This window comes from Saccopteryx leptura, chromosome 3, assembly GCF_036850995.1.
Source record: "Saccopteryx leptura isolate mSacLep1 chromosome 3, mSacLep1_pri_phased_curated, whole genome shotgun sequence".
Taxonomy (NCBI): Eukaryota; Metazoa; Chordata; class Mammalia; order Chiroptera; family Emballonuridae; genus Saccopteryx; species Saccopteryx leptura.
Window position 1 is genome coordinate 8,765,329 of NC_089505.1, and position 20,446 is coordinate 8,785,774.

Sequence of the window (20,446 nt, forward strand, 5' to 3'; positions counted from 1 at the left end):
CTCCATTTTTTTAAATATTTATTGATTTTACAGAGACAGGAGAGAGAGGGGAGCATGGAATGGGAAGTGTCCACTCATAGTTGCTTCATGTTGTTAATTGCTTGCTTGTTGTATGTGCCTTGACTAGGAAAACCCAGAGTTTCAAACCGGCAACCTTGACATTCCAGGCCAAAGGTTTATCCACTGTACCACCACAGGCCAGGCTGGAGCTCCATTTCGAAAGTAAAACCTAAATGCGTACCTCAGAGTTGAGGGATAGGGATTGGGATACCTTCCTGGCTCCCACTGAAAAGGGTGACCAGAGAGGTGCCTCCCCGCAGCCTTGGGATGTGGAACTACTGGCCAAGCTACCAGAGCAGGGCCCTGTATGCTATTTTTATGCATCTTGGGTCAAAAGACATCAGGCTGCTAAGCTGCGGGCTACGACACAAGCCTGTGCCTCTGGTCTGGCATTTTCTGGCAAGCAGTGTCCTGATTTACTTTCTTGGAAAAGTTGACTGCTTTGACTCTTACTATGTTTGGTTTAATGTTCCTTCTTTTTATAGTGATGCAACGTATGCAGAGGCCCATTGTACATTATTAAACTTTTAATAATAAGTTCCATAAATAATACCCTACTTGTTGAAAACATTTACTATTCAGGATTTTTGTTCTATTAATCCTTTTGATACATGCAAGACATGCCTTGAAGTTGATAACAACGAGGAAACTTATAAAACACATGTGTTCTGTTAAAAACCCACATCTGAGTAATCATTTGTTAATTTTGGAGGTCTGGGTAATTAATCCAGTTTGGGAATAGAGAATCTTGGAGGGTTACATGTACAGTGTCTTCACAAATAGGGCTCTCTGGGAAGATGTGCCAGATGTTCATAAACTGGATTCCTTTTCTTCTTGGCTATGCAGTTAGACTACATTTCCCAGGCTCCCTTGCAGTAAGGTAAGACCACATGCTGGAGCTCTGGACAGTGGAATCAGTGTGGATCCTCTCTAGGCCTGGCCCAGTGAAACCTTTTGTGCAAGAGCCTGGTCTTTTCTCCTTTCTGCTCATTGGATGTTGACTCCTTGCATGAACTGGAATATCAGCTGTTGAAGATGGCAGAGACTTTTTTTTTTTTAAAGAAAACATTTTATCACCCAGCAATGAATAGTATTCAAACATGTATTTTCTATGTAATTTGTTGCAAGGTGATCAGTGTTAAATATTAATTTTCATCATTTGCTTCAATTCATATCTTCCTGACCATGTCTTTGTTTTTCCTCCCAAAATGTCACATACCACACCTGTGGGCAATGAGACATTCTTAAGTACCACAGCTAGGAACTTGAACATTCCTTCATCTGCAGCTACCTACATGCTTTGGTATCCTGTTACATACAGTTGTGCTCCTAGGGTTTTAGTCATCCTCCGTGATAAATTTTTGGAAAATATCCATCGTGACACCAACCTTCATTCATCTTCAGTTCATAGGCTCTCCGCTGCATCTCGAAAAGGTGGGCAATGGGCCGTGATGCAGCCGCCAGGCCCGCAAGACCCGCGTGGCCCACAGCACCCAACTCAACTTACTCTGCCCGCGGCCCTGTAGGAAAGCGAGACTCTTTCCTTTTTAAAAGATTCAGGATGGTGGCCACTGAGGGCCAGGGAGGCTACACAGGGCTGTGAGCCCAGCAGGCCCCAGCCACCACCACCCTAGCTGGACCTCCCTCCCCTCCAGCAGCAGCAAGAAGAAGTGATGGGGACCGAGGCTGGAGAAGCGGTGGCGTCCCAGTAGATGGTGGGCCCCTCAGCCTGTACTCACCCACCTGTGCCCTGTACAGAGACAGAGCACAGCGCGTCAATATAGATCAGTGCTGCAGGACATGGCCCCAAGCCTCCGGTCCAGGTCACTGTATGAAACAGTTAGAGCTGTTTATGATTATTTCCGGGCTGTTCTGCAACGTGATGAAAGAAGTGATGAGCTTTTAAATTAACCAGAGATGCTAGTGAGCTAAATGCAGCCAGTTATACAGGGTGGCGTTTTCAGAGGGTTGTCTTAAATCCACTTCAAAGGGCTCTCCATGAGGAAATAAACTTCGTCACTGCAGTAATTGAAGAACAGACCCAAAACTATCAAGTTTGGCATCTAGGCGAGTATTCATGGAATGGCTAAAAGATCCATCACAGGAGCTTGAGTTTATTGCTGATATTCTTAGAATGCAGAGAATTATGCTTAGCAACATCGACAGTGGGTTAGTCAGGACTTAAACTTCGGGATAATGTTTGGCAGTATGTAGACCAACTTCTTAAAGAGGACGTGAGAAATAACTCTGGAACCAAATATACTTCATAATCCCGAACCCCCACTGGCTACAGCGACTGTGCTGCATTGGAGAGAGAAGTCCAGTACGCTCTGGACAGGATCAAACTAGCACCGCGTGATGAAGGTGCACGGAGCTGTTTGAAAGGGATTTTGCAGGGTTGTGGTCTTTCCAAATACAGTCCCACTCTGTGAAGTCATTTATAGGGAGCTCTTGGGTTACTATAGTCTCGGCCAAGGGTGCTCCGATTTTACAGCGCTCACTCCCATAAGAAATTGAGACACGAGTGTTTCGGCTTACACCATTAGCGTGTTCGTGTCTTACTTACGGACTCTGTGGGCGAATTAGTTTGGTTGCGTGCAGCACAGAAGAATACGCAGTACAGTGTACAGTACAGTATATTTATGTCCTTTTCCTTTTTCTGTGGCTTAGTTGTGTTTTTATGTTCTAGATTATGATTTTACAACAGTGTCAGAATAGGTAGGTGACTTAGGTTAGGGTGGTTTTGACTTACGCCAATGTTTGGGTTACGTCACTGTTGTAGGAACGGAACTGTGTCGTAACCCGAGGACTCCCTGTACTTGATTTATAATCAAGTCACTGTTCCCCTTGCTTAATTGCCTGTCTTGTGGATATCTATGAAGATATGCTATATAGAAAACCAATATGACAACAAGGAAGACATTCTCAATAAAGCATTAGAGTCATGTGAAATCCTAGCTAAAGAAAAGGACACTATACGAAAGCAATATTGGAGATGTATTGGGAAATCCCTTAAAAGCAAACATGACCCAGAAAGTGACCCACCAACAAGTATACAGCAGTAACACCATCTAGAAGGACTTGATGGAATGAACGCATTTATGTTTTAGGAGACTCTCATGCAGGAGTGAAAATGAGAGTTGTTCCCTGTACCTGTGGTGTAAAACGTGCATTGCACAGGTATCACTTTAAAAAAAAAAATTGAAATGACACTGGTTTGCAAAACCATACAGGTTTTCAGTGGGCAACTCAATACAACACCATCTTCCCCTGCATCGTGCACCCTCTGCCCCGAGCAGTCTCTTTCTGCCCCCCAGTCCCCCTCCTTTGCCCACCTCCACCTACGCCACACCCCCTTCCCTCTGGCTGTTGCCTCCCTGGTGTCTCTGTCCTGTGTGCGCGTGGGGGTTGATCCCTTCAGCACTGGCATTGCTTTTATTAGGGACCAGGTGTGATGCCCCTTGGGCGCTGCTGCTACTCAGAGCAGCGCTGAGTGATTTGGCGATTTGATTCTTTTAAGGTAGAGTCATTTTGTGGGGGAGGGGACAAGAAATGAAGCCCCATAAAGGAACTTTTGTAGTCTTATCAACAGTTGCTCTGCCCCTCAGCGTCGACTCCTCCCTCCACGGCGTCTGCACCAGGATTTGCAGCGTCAGTGACCGCAAGTACCTTGTAGATGATGGATCCAAGGTAACTGAAACTTCGGTTCAGGAAGCAGAGCATGTGCTTCCTGAGTGCTGTGCTGCACTCACAGTATCTTGCTATCCCTATAACCAGTTAATCCAAAAGAATGGTTTTGTAAGAAATGATAGATTTATCCAACAAAAATTTAACATAGTTTATTTTTAGAATAATTTAAGGTTCACAGCAAAATGGAGCCAGGTTCCCATAAATGCACCCCCACCGCCATGCGCAGCCTCCTTCTATTAGTACGGCACCGAGTGATACCGAGGTTACAGTCATGGACCCACACTGACCTGTCATTATCACCCAGGGTCCAGAGTTTCTTTGGACGTCACTGTTGGTGTTGTCCCTTCTGTGGCTTTGGACAAATGTATAATGACATTATCCACCACTGTAGTATTAAACAGAATAGCTTCTCTGCCCCCAGATCCTCTGTGCTCAGTCTCCCCTCCCCTCCCCTCCCCTCCCCTCCCTTCCCTACTGCCACTGATCTTTTCATTGTCTCCTCAGTTTTGCCTTTTTCAGGATGTCACAGAGTTGAAATCATAGACCAGTGGTCCCCAACCTTTTTTGGGCCATGGACCAGTTTAATGTTAGAAAATATTTTCATGAACCGGCCTTTAGGGTGGGATGGATAAATGTATCATGTGACTGAGACAAGCGTCAAGAGTGAGTCTTAGACGGATGTAACAGAGGGAATCTGGTCGTTTTTTAAAAATAAAACATCGTTCAGACTTAAATATAAATAAAACGGAAGTAATGTAAATTATTTATTCTTTCTCTGCGGACCGGTACCAAATGGCCCATGGACCAATACTGGGGCTGGGGACCACTGATATAGACCATTGCCTTTCCAGATTGGCTTTTCTTCACTTAGTAATACGCATCTAATGTTCGTCCATGTCTTTTCATACCATCTTCACCCTTCATCGTGTACACATCAGTGGTTCATTTCTTTTTAGAGCTGAATAGTATTCCGCTGTCTGGATGGACCACAGTTCATGCGTTCACCTACTGAGGGACATCTTAGTTGTTTTCAAGTACTGGCAATTATGAATAAAGCTGCTGTGAACATCTGGGTGCAGGTTTTTATGTGGAGAGAAATTTTCAGTTCATGTGGGTAAATATAAAGGAGCGTAATTGCTGGATTGTAGGGAGGAGTAGGGTTCCCCTTGTAAGAAAGTGCTGGCTGGTCTTCCAAAGCAGCTGTACCATTTTGCGGTCCCCCCAGCAGTGAGAGTTCTTGTTCTCCGCACCCTCGTTGGCACTCGGCGGCGTCCATGTTCTGCATTTCAGCCATTCTAACCCGTGTAGTGGTATCTTATCGCTAAATTTAAGTTGCATGTGCTTGTTTGCCATCATTAGATCTTCCTTGGTGAGGTGTCTGTCTATTCAGATCTTTGGCTCATTTTAAAATCAGGTTGTTCATTTCTTAGTGTTCAGTATGAAGAGTTCTTTGTGTGTTTTGGATAACAGTCCTCTATCAGATATGTGTTTTATGGATATTTTCTTTCTCTCTGTGGCTCGTCTTTATCTCTTGGAGATTCCCTTTCAAAAGAATGAACCAGAGTCTAAGCCAACTTGAAGAGAAAAAAATGTGTCCAGGAATTTCCTGGTAAAATTGTAGAACTTTAAGAATAAAAGGAAAAGTTTTGTTTTAAATGCTTCTAAGCAGAAAGAACTAGAAAGGACTCAGCTCTGCCCTGGACTGCCAATCTGACACAGCTGATCGTCCATCCTTGGTGAAAATTCTTTCACTGGCTCTTGTATGCCTCTCTATTATCCCGTCTTTGTCATCATCTTTTTTTTTTTTTTTAAACAAATCTTTATATATTCTGGATATAAAAATAATATATCCTTTGACCCAGCAATTATACTTCTAGGAATAGAATCTATAGAAATAAAAATAGCAGCTGTCACTTACGTGTGTGAGGATCTCTACAGTGGCAAAACATGTGAATGAAAGGAATAGTGATTATCAGAGAAATGGTCAGTTTATCGGATACCTTGTGGCACTATATAAGCATTAAAGAGGATGAATAGAGCTGAACCAGTGATTTGATAGTGTTGAGTAAGACAGTCAAGATTCAGTACTTTATACCACTGAGCCATATGGTTAAAAATGATTAGAATGGTAAATTTTATGTTACGTGTATTTTACCGCAACGAAAACAAACACAAAAACACAAAAAAGAAAATCTAGATTCAGAAAACCATATTTAATATGTACACAGTATATTTACATAGTACATGTTTAGATACATGTTTATGCAGTTCTCGAATGTAAACTTAAATAGCACATAATTGACAATGCTTAGAGGAGCAGTATAAACTTGGGGAAAACAATTAGGTAGACACTAGATTGCGTATTTATATGGTTAAAAGGAGTCTAAGGAAAAAAAACCCTATTTTATATTACTGCCTTTATGTTTTATGTAAACTTCTATGTATGAATGTTTGAAGAAAATTTTTAAAAGTATAAAAACAAAAAAGTTCATGCAAATTTTGCATTCTGCATCATTTATACACAATGTTTTTTGTTTGTTAGTTTTTGTTTGTTTTTTTGTTTTTTGTATTTTTCTGAAGCTGGAAACGGGGAGAGACAGACAGACTCCCGCATGCGCCCTACCGGGATCCACCCGGCACGCCCACCAGGGGCGATGCTCTGCCCACCAGGGGGAAATGCTCTGCCCCTCTGCCGCGACCAGAGCCACTCTAGCGTCTGGGGCAGAGGCCAAGGAGCCATCCCCAGCACCCGGGCCATCTTTGCTCCAATGGAGCCTTGGCTGCGGGAGGGGAAGAGAGAGACAGAGAGGAAGGAGGGGGGGGGTGGAGAAGCAAATGGGCGCGTCTCCTATGTGCCCTGGCCGGGAATCGAACCCAGGTCCCCTACACGCCAGGCCGACGCTCTGTTTGTTTGTTTTTTTTAGAGACAGAAAGAGAGTCAGAGAGAGGGATAGATAGGGACAGACAGACAGGAACAGAGAGAGATGAGAAGCATCAGTTATTAGTTTTTCGTTGCGACACCTTAGTTGTTCATTGATTGCTTTCTCATATGTGCCTTGACCGTGGACCTTCAGCAGACCGAGTAACCCCTTGCTTGAGCCAGCGACCTCGGGTTCAAGCTGGTGAGCCTTGCTCAAACTAGATGAGCCCGCGCTCAAGCTGGTAACCTCGGGGTCTCGAACTGGGTCCTCCGCATCCCAGTCTGACGCTCTATCCACTGTGCCATCACCTGGTCAGGCTATACACAATGTTTATATTCTTTTAATGTAAAAATATTTTAAAACAAAGTGTTTTAAATTATTTGTATGGAATTCTCTCAAAAGACTCACTCTCAATTCAAACAGTGACTGCGGTATTAAAGAATATTAATTTTTAGATGTGGTTGTAGTGTTGTGGTTATGTTAAACCGTAAATCTCAATGAACTGCTGCTAATCATTGTGGAGCATGCATTAGATGATTTATGGACGGAGGGTCTGGGATCTGCCCCGTGTGGCCGGAGCGGGCTAAGGTGGGGAGGGCACGTAGGACGGGACCGCAAGTGTGCTGACAGTTGTTGGAGCTGGGTGATGAGGCCGTGGAGGACTTGTCCTGTTATTGTGGCTGTGCTCCCCAAATGGTGTACCACTGAGCTATCAGAACTCTCCACACAAAATGCTTAAAACTGAAAGTGTGCAGTTTCCATACTCAGCTCTCTTTATCTAACTCTCAAACTTGTCTTTCAGAGCAATAACCCCTTCTGGAACGTTCCTTAAATCTCCGCTGTTTGCTTGGTAGCTGTGAATTCAGGTTATTATAAGGTCTACTGGAAAGTTCTGTCCGTTTCTATCACAACAAGTTTCGACACGTAAGCACGTGTTTATTTGGCACATGTGTGCCTCTCTATTTTTATCACTTAACGTATACATACTGATGTAGCAAAATAACTAAAACAAAGTTGATTCACGTTAGTCTTATGTGTGAAGCGATAGTGTACCCATGGCTACTGATAAAGTTCATTTACGCCACTGTATTGTATACGAATTTCAACAAGGAAGAAATGCTACAGAAGCATGTAGAAATTTATTGAAAGTGTTTGGTGAAGGTACAGTTTCTGATAGGACATGCAGAAGATGGTTCGAAAAATTTGAAACAGGTGATTTCGACCTTTCTGATAAGCCACGTTCTGGGCGACCATCTTTGATTGATGACGATGTTATTAAGACCATGTTGGAGCAAGATCCTTTTCTGACAACATCGGAGATCGCAGAAAGGCTTAATTCAGCTCAGCAAACCATTTCGGACCATATTCGGAAGATAGGATTGGTGTGGAAATATATTATTTAATAAAGTTTATTGACGGTAAGAAAAATTTGCTTTTTGTTTTATTCCAAAGACGGACAGAACTTTCCGGTAGACCTTATATTTGCAGTACTTCAGAATGTAAATAAAATCTGTTCAGTAACCTAACTTTGAAAGTCTTTATTATTAAGACAAAATATGTGTCAGGTGGTTTTCTCTTTTCCACTTGAAGACAGATGACAATTCCACCCTACGTTTGAAAGCTCTGCCCACCGCTCTGCCCAGCTCCACTTTCTATCTGTGTGGGACTACGTGCCAGAATCCGTTGTCCGTTTTCTGTAGAAATTTCTTCACATACTGGAATTTTAAAACCATGCCTTTGTGTTGTTTTACAAAGAAGGCCCTCCTTCCAGCACAACAACCCATCACTCACCCAACAGAGGCAGCCGCTCTCTCACTCACCTCAGCCAGTGGGAGGCGCTGTTCGGGACAGAGAGGGGAAAGCCTGGGGCCAAGGACAGGAGTCTAACCAGCTGTCATTGCCTGGTAAGATGAGTTGAGGCCGAAATTCTGTGGAGACTGTGGATGCTAAACCTGTCCTTAAAACTGACGTGTCTCTGTGGGAACCCCACTGGGCTTAAGTAGGAGTTGGGGGACTTCTGCTGTCAGGGATGTGGACTCCTCCTCACTGTATCCTGCCAAGCAGCATACCCGCTTCCAAGGGAGCTTCCTGCTCCCACGGAATTACCCCAGAACAGGACGAGTGCCCTGGGAGAGGGGCAGCCCTTGTTTTAATTGGGAGGGTCATTAGGTTCAGACAGGTGGGTAACAGTTCAGTCAATTCTTAAAGCCTCTGAAACCCTCTTGCTGGGAGCCTCAGGCTAGTTTCCTCCCAGGGCAGCTAGAGTCCCACTGCTCTGAAGGTCCCGAGTCTGCTTTTTCTGTTGGTCTATTTGTTTTTAAAGCCTGTACATTTTTTATCTTAATAAACAAATATATATTTTTTTAGTTCAGTAAGAGAAGGGGAGGCAGAGAGACTCCTGCATGTGCCCCGACTGGGATCCACCTGGCAAGCTCACTAGGAGATGGTGCTCTGCCCATCTGGGGTGTTGCTCTGTTGTTTAGCAGCTGAGCACTTCTTAGCACCTGAGGCATAGGCCATGGAGCCATCCTCAGCTCCTGGGGCCAACTCTTTGATTGAGTCATGGCTGCAGGAGGAGAAGGAAGAGAGAGACAAAGGGGAGGGGTAGAGAAGCAGATAGGCGCTTCTCCTTTGTGCCCTGATGGGAAATCGAACCCGGGACATCCACATGCTTGGCCAATGAAACAATTATTGATTTTAGAGGCAGAGGAAGGGAGAGAAAGAGAGACAGAAACATTAATTTCTTCCTGTATGTGCCCTCACTGGGATCAAACTGGCAACCTCTGCACTGGGGGATGATATGCCAGCCAACCGAGCTATCCGGCCAGGGCTAAAGCCTGTACCTTGACTGATCTTAAAAGTCAGTTGGTAATCCTTTACGGTATACTAGTGAACTGTTTCAGTTAAGATGTTGTTTCGTCTACAGATAGCAAAAAACCCAAGTAAAATGCCTTAACCAGGAAGACTTACCATTTTACATAGCAGAGATCAGGGGTGAGACGTTTGTGTTCTTCCCCAAATTTCCCTCTTCGAAATTGTTCACTGGTCCGCTCTCATACTTCCTAAGGATTTCACCTATATGGTCACCCTTCCCCTTCTTCAAAATCAGATTTCCGTCTGCTGACCCATACACACACAGGCTGCTCAGGCAACCCCCCTGAGGCATCGCCCGCCCTGGAAGCGCCATTTCTCTTTCCTTTAGGGCAGAACCCTTCTAAGTGGTGGCCCCGACTCACAGACTCTCTTTCCATTCCTTCAGATTTCTTCTGATCTTCTCTAGGCAGGTGTTCATGCCCTTATTCCACTTAAAACGACTCTTTAGTCCCAGACGTGCCAGTAGAGCCAGTGGGTCATTTTCCTTTCTTGACTCATCAGCATTTGACAGAGTTGGCCACTCCCTTTGTGTTTATTTTTAAAATTTGTCAGCAGTCCTCTGATTTATAAAAAGGTGCAACAAATTTTAAAACAATACAAAAGATCCTTTTCCAAACAACATCAAAAAGAATATGTTTGCCCAGACTCGGCTCGTAACAAAGCAGAGGGGTAGGTGGAACCCTAACTCGGCGGTGGCATGCTGACTGAACTGGCAACACAGGAAGGTGGTGGGAAGAAAGCAGAGGGACTCGGCCCTGTAAGAACCAGAACCTCAGGGCTCCAGAACCACCAGGCACCCACTCAGTGTTGTACCCAGGGTTAGAAATGGACACGGTGAGGACTTCAGGGGTCCTCCTGATGGCCAACCAGTGGCCATAATGTAACACTTGTACTGGGTTACTCTCAGTCCTAAGCCGTCATCTGCATAGTTCCTGTGTGTGCATGGTAATCATTCAAATCTTGGGTCCTTGACGATCCTAAGAGGCACTTAGTATTTCTGCCCCAACTTCTCAGTTTCAGCCATTACAGGGTCAGTTATACAAAGGGTATGCCTCGCGGCCCTGGCCGGTTGGCTCAGCGGTAGAGCGTCGGCCTGGCGTGCGGGGGACCCGGGTTCGATTCCCGGCCAGGGCACATAGGAGAAGCGTCCATTTGCTTCTCCACCCCCCCCCCTTCCTCTCTGTCTCTCTCTTCCCCTCCCGCAGCCAAGGCTCCATTGGAGCAAAGATGGCCCGGGCGCTGGGGATGGCTCCTTGGCCTCTGCCCCAGGTGCTAGAGTGGCTCTGGTCGCGGCAGAGCGTCGCCCCGGAGGGCGTGCCGGGTGGATCCCGGTTGGGCGCATGCGGGAGTCTGTCTGTCTCTCCCTGTTTCCAGCTTCAGAAAAATAAAAAAAACCCCACAAAACAAAAAAAACAAAGGGTACGCCTCGCACAGAGACAGTCCATCACTGACTGCACTAAATTCCATTTGGCCTTAAAGGAAAAGTTGCCAAGGTTGGTATCAGCCAGGACGTGGCAAGGTGGGTCTGGCTGTGTGTTCCATAGAAGAATAAACAGGAGGCTCTTGGGGCCCTTCTCTTCCCTTGAGTGCACTGGGGTCTTTTCTTCCTTTTTGGATTTTAATCCATCCTTTTCTTTAAGCCTCCGATTTCTGAGATGAAATACTTGCTTCATGGTTTTATCTTCCGTGTTTTTTTTTTTTTTTTTGCTTCTCCATGTTCACGCCCCATTCTTGTTTCTTCTGCGCTCGCGACCCCACTCCTTTGTCTACAAGCAGTTTTTTCCTCGGCTTCTCCTCCCCCTCCCGGAACACTGAGGGTGCCTCTCGGTCTCTCTGTGGGGTCCTGCTGGGTTCCTGGACGTCAGACACTGACATACCCCGTGTTCTCCCCAGGGAGTCTCATTCTGTCTCATGGCTGCATCTCGTTTATGTGCTGAAGACCCCCAAATTTAGACTTCCTACTTAGACCTTTCCACCAAACTTCAGACTCGTAAATCCACCTTCTCCATCCTCAAAGCCAGCTTGATTATGGGTTGTCCAACTGGCATCTTAAACTTAAGGCACCCAGACAGAGCGCTGGGCCTCTTCTCTGGCCGCTCCTGCTCTCCCTCCAGGCTCCCGTCTCGGGAAACGCAGCACCTTCCGCATTCCCTCCGCTCCAGCTCTTGCAGTGGCCTTGACTCCTCCCCTTTCTCTGACATCTCCCAAGTCCCAGAAAATCTTCAGACTGGTCACCATGGAAACTCACCACTGGCTTATTGAAATACCAGCTGGGGAGATGAGAGGTATATTATTCCCAGCATTTAGAATTTACCCAAATTACAGGCCCACAGGGGTAATACCATTTTAGCAAAAAGTTCCTTGCTGCCGCGGACCAGCGACCAGCGCGGCTCCTAATTCTGGGTTTTGAGTGAGAACGGTGCGGAATTAAGAAAACAGACTTATTAAGAATAAAGGATGGGATCGGGAGAACTCTCCAATGCTGATGGTAATATCCGAGTGCCCCATAGCCCCAGTTTGCTTTATTATATAGCCATATGCAAATCAAGGAAGTCCTTGTTACAAAGTTACACATCTGAAGCAAAAACAGGAACTCTCCCAAGGCATAAACAGGAATCCCCCCACCATGCATAAGCGAAATCAACCAACATCTGGACAAAGAGTAAGAGGAAGGGCATGTAAATTGCTTCTAGCAACTTAAGCAAGCAAGTGAAGTGGGTGCAAATACTCAGCATCACAGCCAATATGGAGGGGGAGGGGGGAGAACTTAGCCTTTTGCTAAGCCTCAAATCTACAAAGGTTTTGCCATTTACAGTCCATAACACCTTGCTCCGTAACAGGCCACCCCAGCGCGTAGCCGGAGGGATTCATTTAGCGGGTAGTTTCCTGGATGCTACATGCTAGTCTCTGAGTTAATCAGTTGTCCACAACCACACTCCGTTTTACCCATCCTCCGGGCATTTCCAAGCCTGTTCCACTTTCTCAGGGTCAGGGCCACCCTTCAGCGAAAGCGCCTTGTCACAGCTCCGTGAATGATGCTGTCAGTGGTGCCTGCCTCCGGACTGGACCCATCTGCAGGGAAGCTGACCGAGCCACCTTCTCTGGGGGGAGGCTTTCTGTGTGACTTGGTGAGGTGTGTGAAGTGGGACTGCCAGGCTGTGTCTACTCGCCACACCCCCAGGGGACCTAGGAGCCTGCCGTGTCACGAAACATGTTTATTGGAGAAACCATGTCTGTTCGGGACTTGCTTTCGCCTCACTTGCTGACCCAGCTGGGGCTGGTGGGGCCGTCCTGTGCAGCCGATGGCCGGCCGGGGTGGCGCAGACCGCCGCTCTGAAATAACCACGGTGACCAACGGTGCAATAGAAGCCCAACCGTGGAGCGCCCCAGCGGCTTGGCAACATGCCCACTGGATAAAGTGGTGACTCCGGGGCCTTCAGAGTGGGAGAGGCTGTCCCTGTGTGATCTGCCATTATGGCTCTCCGCCTTTCTCTCATTGAAGAACACCTTTCAGTGTCCCTTGGAGGATATAAAATAACATTTTTAAAAAAGTGACTGAAACTTAATGCTGGTTCTCAGTTTTTTTTTTCTTTTTCTTTTTGTATTTTTCTGAAGCTGGAAACGGGGAGAGACAGACTCCCGCATGCGCCCGACCGGGATCCACCCGGCACGCCCACCAGGGGCGACGCTCTGCCCACCAGGGGGCGATGCTCTGCCCCTCCGGGGCGTCGCTATGTCGCGACAAGAGCCACTCCAGCGCCTGGGGCAGAGGCCAAGGAGCCATCCCCAGCGCCCGGGCCATCTTTGCTCCAATGGAGCCTTGCTGCGGGAGGGGAAGAGAGAGACAGAGAGGAAGGAGGGGTGGGGGTGGAGAAGCAGATGGGCGCCTCTCCTGTGTGCCCTGGCCGGGAATCGAACCCGGGACTTCCACATGCCAGGCCGACGCTCTACCACTGAGCCAACTGGCCAGGGCAATGCTGGTTCTCAGTTTTAAAATCAGCATTATATCAAGTGCTGGGAGAGGGACACATCCTGCGAACATTGTATTTTCAGGATTTTGTGGCACCCCTTCATTCCCAGCCGCCTCCCCTCCCTCGAACACAACGAGAAGCACTTGGTGTCTGGGAACTCTTTCTCGTGCTCCTCTTGCTCTTTGCTCTGTCTCAGAGTGGCTGTCCTGCCGTCTCGAGCTTCGGCATGTTGCTGAGTAAAGAGGGAACAGGAGGAGAGTGGGTGTCAGCCCTTGAACCCTGCTGGGGAAGAGCCGTCTGCCGCCCTCCCTTGCCGCTTCCTCAGAAACGGCTGGGTGGTTATTCTCAAATGATTTCCTGGCAGTTGTTTAATTTGTCGTTTGTGCCTCTCACCCCTCGGTCAAGCAGTGTGCTCCTCAGGGCCGGGTTTGGTGGCTTTGGGTTTCACGGGACCGATGGCAGTTGTGTGCCCTGCAGGGCTGGGGTTTGCCGACTCCTGCGAGCGGGCAGGGCGGCTGCACCGGGGCTCACACCGTGCTGTTGGGCTCGTTCTTCTCTCATCTCGTTTGCTCTTTGTGTCGCTTTCATTTTCTCCTATTACGGGGGTTTTCCTCTATGTGGTAGGTGACGGGGGTGGGCAGAGGGAATGAGCAGAGAGCAGGTGACCCGGTAGCAGACGGCTACATACTTTTATTATCCCAGCTGTTGTATGATGGATTTGGCTGGCCTTGGTCCCCGGTGCTTGGGGAAAGCCTCTGAACTCCTGAAATTTCCTGAGTGGTAGGAGTGCCTTTGTAATTCATCGTGGGTTGCTTGGACTACACCTGAGTTTATACTAATGAGGTGACTCACGGTTGGACCCCTAGAGGGTTTCAGGATGAGGCCATTCCAGAAAGGCCAACCGTGTGATTAGAGACTTAGGGCTGTAAGCCAGGCGGTGTCAGCCCAACTTCCAGCCTGAGGAAGGAGGGTGGGGACTGAGTCCAATCACATGGCTGGTGATGCCATCAATCATAGGTACAGAGTGAAACCCCAGTCAAGGTTCTGGGGACCACACATCAGTGTGCTGGGAGAGTGGCACATCCTGAGGACACGGGGGCTTTGCGTTTGGAACCCTCCCACCTATCAGCCTCTGTGTCTCTTCCTTGGTCTGGTCCCGCTTGGTGTCCTTTGTTCTAACAAAGCCCCGTGTGGTGTTCTCCTGAGTCCTGTGAGTTGTTCTACTGAGAAGGTGGTGGGAACTTCCGAATTTGTAGCAGCTGGTCAGAAATATGGATGGACTGCGGCCCCCCAGCATGCAGCCGCTGTCAGCCGAGGTGATCTATAGAGAACTGGGCCCTTTACCTGTGAAATCTGACCTAACTCTGTGCAGTGTCAGAATTGCATCACGCCAACTTGGCAAAGGAAGAGATATCTTTGCCTCCTAGCATCAAAATGGAAAACTCCACACTGAGAGTTTTTATTTTTTAAGTGAGAGAGAGAGAGAGAGAGAGAGAGAGAGACAGACAGACAGGCAAACAGGAAGGGAAAGAGATGAGAAGCATCAACTTATAGTTGCTTCACTTCAGTTGTTCATTGATTGCTTTCTCATCTGTGCCTTGACCTGGAGGCTCCAGCTGAGCCAGTGACCCCTTGCTTAAGCCAATGACCTTGGGCTCAAGCCAGCGACCTTTGGGCTCAAGCCAGTGACCATGGGGTCATGACTATGATCCCATGCTCAAGCCAGTGACCCCATGCTCAAGCTGGTGATCTTGGGGTCTTGATCCTGTGTCCTCAACGTCCCAGGTCAATGCTCTGTTCACTGCGCCACCACCTGGTCAGTCCACACGGAGACTTTTATTAGGCAGACCGCATAATGCTGCTACCTTTGAGCCTGGAACCGCATGGCATGGGATTCTCCTAGAGGAAGTAGGGGTCAGTGGTAGGTGACAGACGCAGTGGTTGTCTCCCATGGCACAGATCCCATATAATTTTATTACCTCCCTTAGTATGTTGCAAAGCAGTTAGTCCCACCGAATATCCATTTCCCCCCTTTCTATATGACAGCCTTCCTTGTAGTTAGGTTAGCTCCGTGTGACTAGCTCTGGCCATGGACTGTGAGCAGAATGAATGTGAGCTGACTTCAGGCTAAGGTCATCAGAGCCTGGAGTCCTTTCCCATCTGTCTTCTTTCCTTGCTGTTATGAACTGGGCAGCCAGGTGCTCTGGAGGGCTCACTACAAGATGGAGGCCGTGCTGGTCTTTCCTGTGTTAAGCCAATGAGATTTGGGGGTTGTGGCAGGCAGATTAATGCCTCCCACCTCCAAGCTGTTAAATCCTAATCACTGGAACCTATGAATGGAAAGTGGTTTTTGCAAGTATGGATTAAGAATCCTGAGATGAGGAAATTATCCTAGATTATCTTGGTGAATCCTAAATGCCATCCTAAGTAAGTGTCCTCATAAGAAAGAGAGAGGACAACTTAGACACATACAAAGAAAAGAAGAGGTGTGACCATGGTGGACAGAGATTGGAATGATGTGGCCACAGACCAAGGAAATGCATTCTCTCACAGTTCTGGAGGCCAGAAGTCTGAAATCAGCACCACTGGGCCAAAATCAAAGTGTCTGCAGGGACCACTGCCCTTTGAGTTTTAGGAGGGAAGTCCTTTTTTGCCTCATTTAGCTGCTGGTGGCTCTCAGCATTCATAAACTTGTGAAAACATGACTCAATCTCTGCCTCTGTTTTCACATGAGATTCTCTTCTGCATCTTCTCGCCCATGTCAGGGTCATCTTCCCTTCTCCTATGGACACATCAGAGTTAGGGCCCACCCCAGGTGATCAAGGATTGTTTCCTCAGCTGGAGACCCTTTAACCATACCTGCAAAGACCCTATTTCCAGAGAAGGTCACGCTCACAGGTCTTGGGTGGACATATCTTTTGGAGGCCATTGTTCAACCCATTTCAGGTACCAATGTCTTTGATATCAAATATCAAGTCTGGAAAAGGTACTGGCTCCAAAATACAGATTCAGTGAAAGATTTTATTCAATGAGCTGTTGGCCTTTACTTAACATATTCTTTAAGAAATAAGGAAGTTACCTTCCTTTTGTATAGGGATTGACCAGTTGTTGCTTTATGTGAAACATACAAGACCCAGGACCGCCTGTGTGGTGTTCTAGATTAGGTTGAACATATATCCTATGTAGTCACTGCTTTCTTGACTTTGTCTTATTGGTCTAGAATGTCATCAGTGTATCTGACAGGCCAGTACCGTCTTTACCATGATGGTTTGATTCCTGTTAAGAGGATGAGGTGCAGCATGGATAGTTTGATAGAAATCACAGGCTCCAAATGCATCACAGGAAATAACAAAAACAACATGTTTATTTACTGTACTAAACTCAAACCAGAAATTGACTTGAAATACCATTCCAAACATCTCAGTGTCTATAAGCCTTTGGTTTTGTTCAGGGGTTGGGAACCTATGGCTTGTGAGCCAGATGTGGCTCTTTTGATGGCTTCATCTGGCTCGCAGACAAATCTTTAATAAAAAAAGTAATAACGGGGCCCTGGCCGGTTAGCTCAGCGGTAGAGCGTCAGCCTGGCGTGCGGGGGACCCGGGTTCGATTCTCGGCCAGGGCACATAGGAGAAGCGCCCATTTGCTTCTCCACCCCCCCCTCATTCCTCTGTCTCTCTCTTCCCCTCCCGCAGCCAAGGCTCCATTGGAGCAAAGATGGCCCGGGCGCTGGGGATGGCTCCTTGGCCTCTGCCCCAGGCGCTAGAGTGGCTCTGGTCGCGACAGAGCGACGCCCCGAAGGGGCAGAGCATCGCCCCCTGGTGGGCAGAGCTTCACCCCTGGTGGGCATGCTGGGTGGATCCCGGTCGGGCGCATGCGGGAGTCTGTCTGACTGTCTCTCCCCGTTTCCAGCTTCAGAAAAATACAAAAAAAAAAAAAAAAAAAAGTAATAACGGCCAGACCAGGCGGTGGCGCAGTGGATAGAGTGTTGGACTGAGATGAGGAAGGACCCAGGTTTGAGACCCTGGGGTTGCCAGCTTGAGCACGGGCTCATCTGGCTTGAGCAAAAAGCTCACTAGCATGGACCCAAGATCACTGGCTCGAGCGGGGGGTTACTCAGTCTGCTGAAGGCCCGCGGTCATGGCACATATGAGAAAGCAATCAATGAACAACTACGGTGTCGCAACGAAAAACTGATGATTGATGCTTCTCATCTCTCTCCGTTCCTGTCTGTCTGTCCCTATCTATCCTTCTATCTGACTCTCTCTCTGTCCCTGTAAAAAAAAAAAAAAACAAAACCGAAAGGAAAAAAGTAATAACATTAAAAATATAAAACATCCTCATGTATTACAATCCATTCATTTCCTACCATTCATGTTCATGGTTGCGGGTGGCTGGAGCCAATCACAGCTATCCTCCAGGACAACACCAAATTTTTATTGGATAATGCGTAATGTACACGGGTCGTTGTATGGCTCTCACGGAATTACATTTTAAAATATGTGGTGTTCATGGCTCTCTCAGCCAAAAAGGTTCCCGACCCCTGGTTTGGTTGAATAGGGTTAGGTTAAGCATTCATCAAATTTTGATGGCTTAAATTTTAAAATAGTATACAGTTGGCCCTTGAACAACACAGGGGTCAGGAGCACCAACCCCCTATGCTGTTAAAAAGTCTGTGCCTAATTTTGACTCCCCAAAATCTTGAGTTATCCCTTGGTAATCTATGGGGAATTGGTTCTAGAACCCCCTGCGGATATAAAAATCCTCAGATGTTCAAGCCCCTTATATAAAACGGAGTAGATCTGTGTATATATCTGGCCCTCCTCATCTGTGGACCCCCAACTGTGGATAAAAACAATACCAGTATTTGTTGAAAAAAAAATCTGCATGCAAGTGGGCCTGCGCAATTCAAACCCAGGTTGGTTAAGAGTCAACTGTATTCATTCCTCCACCTGAAGTAAAGAAATGTAGAATACCCAGAGGTTTGAATTGTTTTTAAACAGCTCCATTTACAGTTAAAATATTTGGAATCAATTTTGAAGTCAGGCTCAACCAAAAGTCACAGAGTCTAGAGAGTCGCCATGTTGAGACAGAAAGGGCCCCGCACCCTCTGGAGACTCCGCTCTGATCCGGCTCTGTGACTGGATTGCTGTGGGAGCCTGTGCAAGTCACCCAGCCTTTCTGGGCCTCGTCTTCCCATCAGTACGAGTCGTGTACCGGAGAGGAGCTCGGCAGGGTTCCTTCCAGCCCTAAAATCCTACGATTCCCTAACGGGGGACAGATCTTACCACGGACCACCCAGGTGGACAGCTACGTCTCAGAGCAGACCTCATCCTCTGACCCAAGAGAACACTCACCACTAGGTCATTGCCACATAGTCACGAGCAAGGACGGACCACAGTGCAGAAACAACTGGAACAGAAACTTGGAGCTGACGTTGATTTATCTCTGAGATGTGTTTTTCCATTTTCTCTGGCAAGTTCGCTCTCAAGTAGAATCAGCTGCAGAAGAACAAGCTGGCAGGAGGCACACAGCCCTTCTGCTTGGGGGCGGTTCCGCGCCCCGGGCCCCTGCTGAGAGCCCCTGGATGCAGGGCTTTCACCATCAGCCCTTCTGGGGGGTGCCGCCGGGCTGCCACCGGGGCTGTAGTCCCCCCTGTGTCTTCCTGCACGGAGAGGAGGCTTCTTCTCCAGGGGCCATGTCACCTGGATCCCTTCCTGCCCCTCCCCCTCCTAGCAGAAGAAGACTGCCCGCAGAGGATGTCCGGGGCCAGGGCTGTGACTGAGCGGATGGCGGATGGCGTGCTTTGATGCACTGGAGGGGGAGGCGTTGGATGGTTTCCGGAGGGGGGAGCAGACAGCCAGCTGCCTTTCTGCCAGAACGATATTCTATAGCTCAAGGAATGACACGACCTCCTAAGCCAGGCGCCTAACATGCTCGGGCCCAGATGACTTCATGTGGACAATGACAACTGGCTTTGTCATAATAAATAGCTCTTAGCAAAAGGCCTGGCAGACTCTGTTTTCTCTGTTTTATAGGTTGGAGGTGGAAACAAGAAACAGGCAGCTTTTTTTTTTTGGTGGGGGGAGGAATATGTGTTTCAAACTTGAGAAGCTTGGGGGAAATTTAAAATTGTTCTTTTTTTTTTTAAGTTTTTTCTTCTGATATTTGCCATTCATTAGAGGGAAGAACAAATGACCCTTATCCTGTGATCATCCCACCTTGAAGATTTCATCAGGAGGTGGATGTGTCTATCCTGGTGAGGACCCTGAGGACACTGGTGACATCTGAGAGCCGTCGCCGGTGCAGCATAGCACTGGCGCTGCTTTGCACCTTCAGGCATTTCTGAGATCACATCTTCTTGGCAACATAAACTTCGCAGTCTCCAGGATACAATCAAAAATCACTCACACCAGAAAACAGGAAAATCTCTGCTTGAATGAGAAAACACAAGGTTCTTTGCTCTTGGTGTCACTCTTAGAGGGAAGAGCGTTCCCTCACGGTTGTTCGGTGCTGATTGCAGAACTTCCTCCCTCCCCCCAGCAGTCTCCAAGTCAGATTTCGAAGGGCCGTCCCGGGTGGACGCTGCTTGACAGTTCCCACCCGGAACCTCCAAACACACTGCGTCCCGACCCGCGTGCCTTACTTCATGGTGCTAGCTTTTACTTTCTCTGGAGTGAAGACCGTAGAGGAGGACCCCCTGCCCTTTCCAGAACCAGCCTTGTGTCTGCCTGCAGGGAAATGCCCTCCGTGGATAGATAGGAACCAGGCCCGCTGGGCCCCAGAGCAACTTGGGGTGAAGCTTCACCTTCCTTAACTGAGTCCACGTTGGAAAGCATTGCTGGTGCGTTTGGGGAAGGGCAAGACTTCACAAGGTTGCCTACGGTGTAGAGCCATCTGGACAGAATATATATTTAAATCAAAGTTTAAGAT

General features: G+C 47.6%; 1 pseudogene; it reads left to right on the plus strand.

The window, feature by feature from the left end:
• The first annotated feature begins 1,860 nt into the window (after positions 1-1,860).
• The window catches only part of LOC136398125 (protein farnesyltransferase/geranylgeranyltransferase type-1 subunit alpha-like), a 36,772-nt pseudogene continuing 18,186 nt past the window's right edge, over positions 1,861-20,446 (plus strand).